The 12197-nt window shown below is 31.1% G+C and overlaps 1 protein-coding gene across 2 annotated transcripts in view; it reads left to right on the forward strand.

Annotated features, from left to right (window-relative positions):
• Positions 1 to 5: 5 nt before the first annotated feature.
• The window catches only part of LOC114331358 (leucine-rich repeat-containing protein 15-like), a 58607-nt gene continuing 46415 nt past the window's right edge, over positions 6 to 12197 (forward strand). The window contains exon 1 of one of the 2 annotated variants that reach the window (XM_050656523.1): positions 6 to 324. The gene's annotated coding sequence lies outside the window, so the exon portion shown is untranslated. Of the gene's footprint in view, positions 325 to 11247; positions 11397 to 12197 lie in introns of those variants that run through there. The other variant, XM_050656514.1, reaches the window with a different exon arrangement.

Consider the following 12197-nt stretch of genomic DNA (forward strand, 5'->3'; position numbering starts at 1 on the left):
AATTACTAAATGCTTGACTAGTGTATGAAACATGACGTAAACTAAAACCACAAGTAAAATTAACGAAAAATTTAGAAACGATGAACAAAATACTGACAATTTTACTAATCATATATATGGCAACGAGTTTAGTGAGTTCCGGGTATATTCTTCGAGGTGATACATTATTTCCGATACACGAAGAGTCCAATAATACGTTGGTTCAACGAGGAAGAAAGATCATTACTGTTAAAGGAAATTGTCCGACGAAACAGTTCTACTCACACATGTTGAGGCAATGTGTTACTAGATACGGGGAATAAGATCTTAGACTCTTAGATAAATGTAAGTATGTAAATTGATAAATATTTACGTTTTTTTCTATATATAGTCCAAGTAATGAAGCTTAAAATAGGACAAAACCTCGCAATTTTTACAGAATGGATCGATTTGCTTGAAAATTTGAGAATAAGTAGTGGATAGTCCAAGGATCCAAATCTATATGATGCCCAAAGGCGCTTTTACCATGGGGGTGGTTGCCACCCCAACTCGGGGGTGGAAATTTTTTATAACATTTGACAGCAAAAGTTGGTAAAAACATTCATTCTAAGCAAAAAATGTTCTATACATTTTTTTGATAAAATTAATAGTTTTCAATTTATTCGCTATCGAAAGTGTTGGTTTTATATCGAAAAAATCAATGTTGTTAATAAGTTTTCGGCTAATAACTCCAAAAGTTTTCGTTTTATCAAAACAACTTTACTTAACAAAAATGTATCCTTTGAAAAAATAAACAAAACCGTTTCTTTTAATTTCCTTTAAGACCAATAGTAATCGAGTTATACACTATTAACTGTTAGCTATACACTATTAACTTCGTCAAATGCTAAATACTGTAGTTTCAAAGTCAAAAGACGGGAAAACTATGCATTTTTCGAGGATAACTTGTTTAAACTAATTTAAAGCATTTTAAAATATCTATCTCCAGAAATAACAACAAACTCTCTAGCTCAAAAATTAAGTGACGTATATTGAAAAGAATGATAGTCCCTTCTTTTTTCAGCGAAAAAGTGATCCGAAGCAACCTCCTAATCACCACCCTAATTAAAATTAGTCATTAACCTTATTGGGTCTTCTTTATTTGTATATTATTAATAGGTGCTAAAAGTTTGAGCGGTTTAGAATGATTAGTTTAAAAAAAAATGGAGTTAGAAGCGAATAACGAATTTTTGTAGTTTGGAAAAAAATAGCCTTTTCTTCAGAATAGAAAGATTAGCATCAGAGATACGAATAAATGTTTAAATATGAAATTGTAGCTTATTTAATTCCCAAGAAACTAGTTTGCAAAAATTTTTACTACGGCAAAAATTGAGTGAGCTATTGATAATTAAAACTTGTAATAACATGCAAAAACCACCTTTACCAACCTTTTCAAAGTCACCTCTTTTTGAGACTGAGGATTTTAAAAAGAATTAATATTAATAAGCCTATAGACCTTACAAAAGCCTACAAAAATTTTTTTTACCAAACTTTCTAAGATAAAAAATAGAAAAGTTACGGTTAAAAAATAAATATATTTTTTTGAAAAAAAAAAAGAAGAAATCCAATTGGAAGCATAATAATGTAAGTTAGCGGTGATTTTAGTCATTGGTCTTATTTATTCTTCTTTATTTATGTATTATTAATAGATTCTAGAAGTTTGACTGGCTTAGAAAGATTAGTTTTTAAAAAACTGGAGGCGAATAACGATTTTTTGTAGTTCGGTAAAAATGTCGATTTTTTCAGAATAGAAAGATGAGCATCAGAGATAAGAAAAAATGTTTAAATATGAAATTGTAGGCTATTTAATTCCCAAGAACTTGGCTTGAAAAAATTTTTTCTACGGCAAAAATTGAGTGAATCGTAAATTAGTATATTATTGAAAAACACTTATTTTTTCGATATGAAACTAACACTTTCGATAACGAATAAATGGAAAACTATTCATTTTATCAAAAAAATGTATGGAAAATTTTTTGCTTAGAATGAATGTTTTTATCAACTTTTGCGGTCAAAATATAATAAAAAATTTCCACCCCCGGGATGGGGTGGCAACCACCCCCATGGTAAAAGCGCCTTTCGGCATTATATAGATTTTAATCCTTGGACTATCCACTACTTATTCTCAAATTTTCAAGCAAATCGATCCATTCTGTAAAAATTGCGAGGTGAAAAGCTTCGGTTCCTGGACTAATAAAATAACGTATAGATATGTGTTTACATATAATCAGGTTCCCATCTACCCTATTGGTGTCGGTATTAGCATAATTTAGATATTGTGTACAAATTAGCGCCACTGATTTCTTTTTTGTGCCACGATTTTTGCTTCTTTCCAGGATTTGCCTCTCTTCTGCAGAACTTCTCCAATAGCTTGGTCCCATGTTTCTCTTGGTCTTCCTCTCTTCCTCTTGGTATTTAGTCGCGCTTCCCAAATCATTTTTATTGGCTACTGGTTTTCTATCGCCTAGTCCTTGTAAATGTCCCCACCAGTTTATTTTTTTTTCTATAAATTCTAGGATTGATTCCACCTCCAGATCTTCTTCTTGGGTACATACTTTATTTCCGTCGCTTTTATTCTGCTCTTCTTCCTCTCTGTTAATGTCCACGATTCGAAACCGAAGGTGACTATGTGTCTATAATATTCTCTTAATACTTTCATTGTTGTACTCTACATTATTTCCTTTTTTCCTATAAACGTTGTGTTCATTGCATAATATGAATTTATTGCTTTCTCTATACATTTATAGATATCCGAAAATTTTTGTTGTCCTGAATCTTTTATTTTTATGCTTTATATTTTTTCTGACTACATTTCTTAATTTTTTTTCGTCCATAAATAAAGTAACAATGTTGGACTTAGTATCCCTCCCTGTCTTAGACCATTTTTTGTTATAAAAACTGCTGACTTGAGGTTTCTAATTATTCACAATTCGTCGTATTTTTATATAACATTCGATATTCTTCCTTGATTTAGTTGTTATTCCTCTTTGTTCCAGGAGCGGCCATACTTTTTGTCGAGGAGCGAGATCAAAAATGCTTATTGTAAGTCTATAAACGCACTCTTCTACGTTTCGTTTTATCAATGATCTGTTTAATAGGAAAGATATTGTCTTGCCCACTTCTTCCTTTTCTAAAGCCACTTTGAGATTCTGTAATGTATTATCTTTGTCAGCTTTTCTGGTACCTAATATTTGTTCGTACAGTTTCATTGCCGGGCACAAGAGCATAATACCTCTATAGTTTTTGCACTACCTTTTATCTCCAGATTTAAATACGGGTAGTATCAACGCGATCTTCAATTCTTCTGGTATTTTTTCAGCTTTCCATATCTTGTTTATTAATTGTAATAATATCTGTTGTCCTTGTACTCCCATATATTTGAGCATTTCCGTTGTTATTTTATCATGCCCTGGTGACTTTCCGTTTTTCATTTTTGTCAGTCCTTGTGTAAATTCTTTCCATATTATTGCAGTGTCTGCGTTCCTTCTATAGTTTCTCCGGTTTTTGTCACGTTAATGGTATATTGTGGTGTTTCGTTTTCTGTTGATAATAGTTTTTTGATGGAGGTTCCTCCATCTTCGACTTGCTAATGATGTAGTACCTACCAGCATTTATTGATTTAATCTGTTTTGTCCAGTGTGTGTTTTATGTTAAGTGTTAATTTGCCAATTCTCTCTAAAAACAAATGTTATGACATTTTACCAGGATACCTGGTAAAATGTTTCTGATTTGACGAAATGCCTTTGATGATGCTCTAGGAGTGCTCGATATCTGCCTTTTTAACTATAAATTCCATATATTTTAGTTTACTCCTCTTGGTTTAAAAACAAAGCTTAGTTATTTTTAAACAGCTCTATCATCGACTATACTAGTAAATAGATTTGAAATTACAAATGTTCGTTTGAAAGGTATTTAAAAACACTTTGATTTAAGTACCAATATCTACATTTTTCTTCTTTGTTTAGTTAAATTTTGACAATTAGGTGAAAATCATAGAATTTTGTAAGTTTTATTTTCCGTATCTTTAACGGATTTGAAAATTATTTTATCAAAAAGTTGACATTATATTACCTAGAACAAGAAAAATGAGATGTACCTACGTTAAAATAGATCTACCGGGCTCTTCCTATATAGGGTAAAAAAGGGCTATTTTTGACCTTTTCGAGGGGAATATATCAGGCCCAGGGTCACCTATAGAGAGCCAAAAAATAGCTGTAGGCTACTTTTTTAAAGTAAAATTCTTTATGACAGATCGTTTAGGTATTGCTTTTAAATAACTGCTTGGATTAACATAAAATTTGGCATACACATAGCTAACACGTCAAAGAAAAAAGTGATATTGTGGCGATGTGTGCTTTTGCCCTGGGGTGAATTTCACCCCTTCTCGGGTTTGGAAAAATATACGTTCAAAATAAGTCCGGAAATGGATATAAACTGACTACTTTTAAGCAACTTTTGTTCTATAGACTATTTTCATGAAGTCAATACTTTTCGAGATAAATAACTCAAAAGGTTAGTATTTTATCGAAAGAAATATTCTTAGCAAAAATATAGCCTGTAAAAAACTAAAAAAAAAATGGTATATGCATGAGGTCTGTAGACCTAGTAGAAGCAGAGTTATAGCTAATGAAAATAGGTTCATATTTTCCAAATTTCAAATAGAATATTTCAACGTGAAATGTCCAAAAAATGAAGCCCTTTTTGGGGAAAATTCATTACATATTTTTTAAGGTGTTTAAAAAAAGCTTTACTTCTGTTTTTATAAAAAAAAGTTTCTAGCATCAAATGTAAGCAAATTACGCTCAATATAAAGTTGGTCCCTTTGGTTTTGGCAAAAAAGATCGGGAAAATCGCCCCCTAATTAGCAACTTAACCCGGCACCTGCCACGTGGCTTTGCAAGGCATCAACTGCCACGTGGGGTGCTCACAGCACCCCTTAAAAATTTTCTGTGATCTACTTGTTTATAAACAAAATAATGTGTTGAGTTACACAAGAATATAAAAAAAAAACATATTTTATTAACTTATTAGCTACTAATATATTATAAAAGTTAAAAAATAAAATTAAAAAGGTGTTATAAGCAAATTAGCAAGTACCAACCCATAATAAATGAAGTGATGTAAAATATCTAAGAAAATTAAAATTTATTGAGTATAGAGAATATTAATTTAGATCAGTTATCACAATAAAAAAATTTAAATCTGACCTGTTTATCAAAAACATAAAAAAATTTTACTGCCAGATGATGACACCCCAATTCGAATTTAGAGCTACAATTTCAGAATGACACTAAATAACCACTTCAAACACAAACAGATCTATGCTATATAATATTATTGAAAGCTACTATGACGCACAGGACGGTTAACAAATTTGAAATACCAAATATTTGATGAAAATGTGTTATGGGGTGCTGGTAGCACCCCACGTGGCAGGTGCCGGGTTAAATGAAATTAAACGTTACCGCTTCACAAGTTGCTTTACTTATATTGTGTTTATATGATCTGTAAGTTTCATTGATTTAAAGTGCTTATTTAAAAAAAAATTGTTTTAAAATAAAATTTTTAAAATTTTTAATTTTGAAAAAAAAAAGTTTTTTCAAAATAACTTAAAAATTATTTGAAACACCATAAATCTCAAACAGCAGAAAAAGTCGGATTTGATTTTCTGAATATTTTTTATTTTTTTGTTTTTCTGTCAATACAAAAATTGGTTAAGATATGGCTGTTCAATATTAGCTCGTGATTAGTGACTCGTTAAAGCCCTTTCAACTACCGCCCATTCAAAAATAAGTACCTACTTTGAACGGAAGAAACTTACAGATCATATAAACAATATAAATATACACGTGTAAAGCAACTTGTGAAATGGTAACGATTAAGTCCATTTGAGATGCTAATAAGGGAGTAATTTTCCCGATTTTTTTACCAAAAAAAAAGTACCAACCTTATTTTGAGCGCAACTCATTTACTTTTGTTGCTAGAAATTCTTTTTATAAAAACAAAAATAAAGGTTTTTTTAAACACTTTAAAAAAGTTGTAATGGTTTTTCCCCAAAAAGTGCTTCATTTTTTGGTATTTCACATTAAAATATTCGATTTGGAATTTGACGAATTTGAACCTATATTTCATTAGCTATAATTCTGATTCTACTATTTAGGTTTAGAGACCTAATATATACACCATTGTTTCACTTTTTTACAGGCTATATTTTTATTATGTATTAATGTTTTTTCGACAAAATACTTACTCTTTGAGTTATTTGCGAAAAACCATCTAAAAACGTGGTTATTTTGTTGAAAAATGAACATATTCACTCGCAAATAACTCGAAAATTATTGACTTAATGAAAAAACTCTAGAGAACAAAAGTTAGAATCAGTTAGTTTATCCATTTCCGGACTTATTTTGGACGTATATTTTTTCGCCCCAAAGAAGGAGTGAAAGACACCCCCAGGGGGAAACCAGACAGCGGCACGATACCAGTTTTTTTCTTGGACTTATTAGCTATGTGTACTTACGCCAAATTTCATGTCAATCCAATCGGTTCTTTAAAATTTAGAGGTTTTACAATATTTTACCGTCAAAGAACGTACTATCTGTGTGTGGTTGTTTATTATATTTTTATTTTCTGCTGTTCTGTTTTTGCTAAGTATTCCTTTTTCTTTACATCAGTTCTCGAATTTCTTTGGAATAATTTTAAGCTTTGGGTTTTCTATTAGTCCATGCTGCTTGTTGTATCTAGTTATTTATGGTTAGTTTCTCTGATTCTTCATAGAGTTGTTCATTATTTTTGATTGGTAACCAAAAATATTAGACCATTTTTTAAGTAAAAAATTAATATTATGTTTTATTGCCCACCTGTAGATAGTCATATATTTACCATTTATTTGTTTTATAACGAAGGAATCCCTGCTGATGACGTAACTCATAAATAACAATTTTTTTTCGAGTGCTACTACTTTGTTAACTGAATAAATAAGTATTTATGTATTAGTAGAAGCTCATTGCACAAGGACATCTTGAAAAACTTGATTTGAACAAAGACTAATTTTCAGAATTTCTTTTATGATTAGATTCGTAAGTAGAAATCGTAGTAGCAGAACCCGAAATGTTGGATTAATTATTTTTTTAAGTATATTACAATAGAAGAACAGCAATTACTCATGAATTAATGTCGATCTAAAACCTAAATAGATCCAATCATCGTTTTTCTGGAAGTAGTCTGTTATAAACAACTGTCGCTTTGCAGTTCCTTGGTTTATTCGTGATTTATATTTGATTTATTTATGATAACCATTTCATAATTGTTAAACCATGTATCTTTTTTGGAGCCATTCGGTTGACTCCAAAAAGTGTTTGTCCCCTGAGTACTAGTTCGTTAAGGTAGTACATTTACATCTGACAGTAATTATCTCCGAAAATAATGTAACACAATACTTATGCATCGAGAATGAAGCAGAAGCAGAAGATCTATATGGCCAACGAACATGAAACAATCAAGAATTGTGAGCAATATCATTGATTAAAAGCTACCTAGTGTAGTACCCTGTGTAATAGTTATTAATTAATGGTGCAGTACCCTGTGTAGTAGTTATTAATATTAATCAATGGCAATATACAGTTAAACATCCGTTGTTCGAAATAATTGGAGGGAGGCCATTTCGGATAACAAGAATTTCGGTTAAAAATAACATTGTTTTTTGAAGTTATACTTCTTTAGGCGCGATTGAGGGTGAAATTTTATTAATCTGCGCGCATGCGCACACAGACAGTATGGAGTTCGTTACTAAATGTTTTAATTTATGTATGTATCAGTCCAGAAAAGGGTGGAAATAATATAGTAGTGTTTTTAAATATATTTTTCTACAAACGTGTTAAAAATGCAATTTATAGCACTCCATAGGAGCGTTAAAAATGCTACTTTAAAGCACCAGTGCTTTAAAAATTTTAAGGCACTGCAGTTAAAAGTGAATTGTCAAATTGTTAAACGTCAAAATATTTCATTTATTAACATTAATACTAATAATACAACTTGCGTAATTTGAAAAAGGTGGTTTAAAAGGTTTTTTAAAATTTAATTTAAACTGTATTATTGCATTTTTAACACGTTTGTAGAAAAAAAACTATTAAAATTTGTTAGAATATACAAAAATAAAAGTAGATTCTGATGTTATTCTATAGTTGTTATGATTTGCGTATTGACAGTATAGGCAGTTTTGATGTAATGTCAAGAAAAATATAATGTCAGTCAAGTTCAAGTAAAAGTTTTTGTAGGTATTGTCCTGTAATTGAGAATGAATAAATTATAATTGTTGATATATAAGACGTTTGTAGAAAAAATATTGTATGATATACGTGTTAAAAAGTACATTTTTAAGGCACTCATGTGAATTGCAGAATGAGCGAAGCGATTCTTTCACACGAAACTTTCACATAGGTGCCTTAAAATTGTACTTTTAACATTTATATCATAAATAACTATTATAATGTTTGTGTATTTGAACTTGTCTACCTCGGGAATAAGATATTAAGTAATATTTAAAGTATTTTATAATCAACTTTGTCTGTTTGTCACTATGTCTGAGAAATCTTGTAGCCCGGATAAAGAAAAGGGTATAGCTCAGTGGTAGAGCGTTGGACTGGAGATCAAGAGGTCCCCGGTTGGAATCCTGGTGTTTTCTAATCTTTTTTTAATTTTTGGTATTGTTTTAATAAAAATTTTTGGAAAGTAGTAAGTAAAAATTAATTTAATCTTTAAATAAAATACAAATAAACTGTCCGAAAGTATATTTATTTCATTGAAATCATATTTAGAAGTATAACTTCTTACGTGCGTACAAAGTACACACACACTTTTTTTTGTATTCTTCTTATATCAAATTAATAGTATTCTTGGCTAAAGTTGGCATTAAAAAATACTGAGGTGATTTCGGTAAGGTTTTCTTTAATATATAAATAATATAAAGCAATAAAAGTAAAGAAAATGAACATATTTATGTTTCAAGTGTTTTTTAAAGAAGTCTTTGTCTATCTAATGAAAGAATACATTAAGCCATATCTAATTACCTATATCCAAAATCATATGAAAAAATTGATATGAAAAAAACGTTCTGGGTCGAAAATGCCCATGATATGCATTCCAGAGTTAAATAACTAGAGTAATAAAAAACATATCTTGCATATTTAATTGCTTTACCTATTTACATTAGTTGTATGAAAGTAATGTTGATGATGTTCACAAATTAACATCGAATGGTTTCCGTTTTGCGATAAAAATTTATTTTTTATTGAGGAAATTATTGAAACTGTCAGCCGTTTCGGTTAAACGATGTTTCGGTTAAAATAAAGGTTGTGGTTAACGGACGTTTTACTGTATAATATTTGGGAATAACAATCAATAATTTAGGGAGCGCACCGAAAAAGAGATTGGAAAGTCGAAAAAAGGGTGATTGGATGCTTAAACTCGATAGGTATGTACTATCAAATCAAAGAAAACATCTAATCTTTAAGCCCATTTTTAAAAGTATATTGCTGTATGGATGCGAAACATGGTAACCTACTAAATCCCTGAAACAACGCCTACTTGTATTGAAAATGGAATTCTGGAGAAGATCAGCTAGAAATTCAAGGCTTGAAAGAATATAAAAAAAGAATGTGTGTGTACTTTGTACGCACGTAAGAAGTTATACTTCTATTATATGATTTATTAAAAATAAATATACTTTAAACAATTTGTTTTAATTTTTTTTAAACACCGCTTATGCTTACCGCTTTCAAAGAGATAAAAAAAAGTATAGGATTGCTCCGGATTCGAACTCAACACCTCTCGATCTCTGGCCGAATGCTATACCAAATACACTACGAGGACTGTGTCTGTATCGGTTCGGACGTACCTAATGACAATTCACGGTGTAACAAACAGACAAGGTGAAGTATAATAAATATACAATAAAATGTTTTAATAATACTCATCTTACTCCTGAAGACAAATCCAAAGACACAAAAATTATAATAAATATATTTATTAAAAAGACTAATATATTCTTTTCACACCTTTTCTTGCACTGATATATTTATACATAACTTGAAAGATTTAGCAGCTAAACGCCATACTGTCTGTGTGCGCATGCGCGCAGTATTATGAAATTTTACTCTCAATCGCGCCTAAAGAAGTATAACTTCAAAAACAAAATCAGACATATCATGCGAGTCAAGTCAACTATCATAAATTAAATTCAAAGGAGACAACTAATCTGTTTAGGTTGTGTAGAAAGAATAGACGACGCTAGGTTGCCAAAACAAATTTTAAAATGGACGTCAAGGGAAATAAGGAAGAGAGAAGCGCTGAAACAATCCTGGCTAGGTGGCATTCAGAAGGCAATATCGGAAAGGAACCTTCACCATGGCGAATGGAACGACCAACGAAGCTGGAGACTGGGAACCGGAAGGCGAAGAACACAATAAAAAACCGGGATAATATTAATAAATAAATGCTGAAGGTCAGACATAAATAAAAATATTAAAAAGAGCAGGCTTCTAAGATAAGGAACTTTTTGATTATGTAAAAAATAAGAGGACTGCATACTTAGGGCACATAGTACGAGGACAACGATACATTTTTCAGTAACTTGTACTTGAAGGCAGAACAGCCCTCCTAGAAGAATCTTTATGTCTCAACCTGTGGGAAATAGAAATAGGGGTAAGCCAAAATTCGGAAGGATGGTGTAGATGTGATAGTAGAAAAATATGCGCAGCAAACTGGCAACAGTTGGCAATAGATAGAACTGACAGACATAGATAGAATAGGCTTAAGAAGGTTGAGGCTCTTTTATAGGGCTGTGGCACCATTTATGATAATGATGACTGGTACTCGAAGGAAAGCTAAATGGTAAGAGAGGTATAGCACGTAAAACTATAAAAATATGTCATGGAGGGGGGGGGGCTAATATTCACCAATGGACAGGAATCAACAGTAAAGTAATGCTTCGCAATGCTGCTAATAGATTAATTTAATCCTGACTATCGAACATCTCACAAGACCAGACAATGTACGGTGGACGCCTACGCATAAATGAACGGCACCTTAAGAAGAAGTGGAGTGCGTTATTTATTATTAGAAATTCAAATTTTGTTATACAATTAGTCATTGTTAATAATAATAAACTCTATACACTAAAGATGGGAATTCCAACCTTAAAAACACTGCTTATGATAATTCGTTGACTTCGAAGAATAATGATGTTATTGATGAATATAAAAATAATTGGCGTGAAGATTACAAATTCACTGCTTGACTGCCAATCGATGATAAAATTTCTCACGCAGATGAACTCTTTTTAGTACTAACTAGTATTTTGTCAGTGAATTTCTTCAAAGGTGAGTTTTTAATATCCGTATAATTTAATCTAGTTTACATCTTTAAATAAAATAAATATTCGATGTATCATTTTTAATTAAATTATTTCTTGTTTCCCTATATCATAAATATAGTAGGCCTGGATCTCGCGTACCAAAAAAAAGTTGATTAATATTGCAAGCTGAAAATTTATTACTAGCTTAACGGTGTCTAGTCGGACAAACTTTGATGTACGGGAACACTGGAGCAGGGAAAGTTTTAATTGTGGAACAGTTTAAAATTTGGAACGTCAGATTACGAAAACGTCCAATGGATTTTGTCGGACAGAACATCCAATTGATTTGTTACCGTTTCATTAAACTCTCATGCAAAAATTAGACTGCTAATACTAACCATCATGATTCCTGTCATTTGACATGTTCTTCGTGTTCCACTCATTAAAATGAGAGTTTAATAAAATAGTAATAAATCAATTGGAAGTTCTGTCCGACAAAATACATGGAACGTTTTCGTAGTCTGACGTTCTAAATTTTTAACCTGTTCCAGTGTTCCCATTCATCAAAGTTTGTCCGACTAAACACCGTTGACCGTTAAGCTATTAACAAATTTTCAGCTTGCAATTAATCAACTTTTTTTGGTACGCGGGATCCAGGTCTATATTTGTTTGCTATTCTATACAGGGCGCTTTGTTACTTTTATCACGTGATATTCTTATAAATCCATTCTCCCTAGCTTAGTCGCACGCAAACCTAGCATAGTCCATAAGCTTTATTTTTAATGGAAAATCCAGTACCCATACTTTTATATTTTTAAAAGCTCCT

This window comes from Diabrotica virgifera, chromosome 1, assembly GCF_917563875.1.
Source record: "Diabrotica virgifera virgifera chromosome 1, PGI_DIABVI_V3a".
Taxonomy (NCBI): Eukaryota; Metazoa; Arthropoda; class Insecta; order Coleoptera; family Chrysomelidae; genus Diabrotica; species Diabrotica virgifera.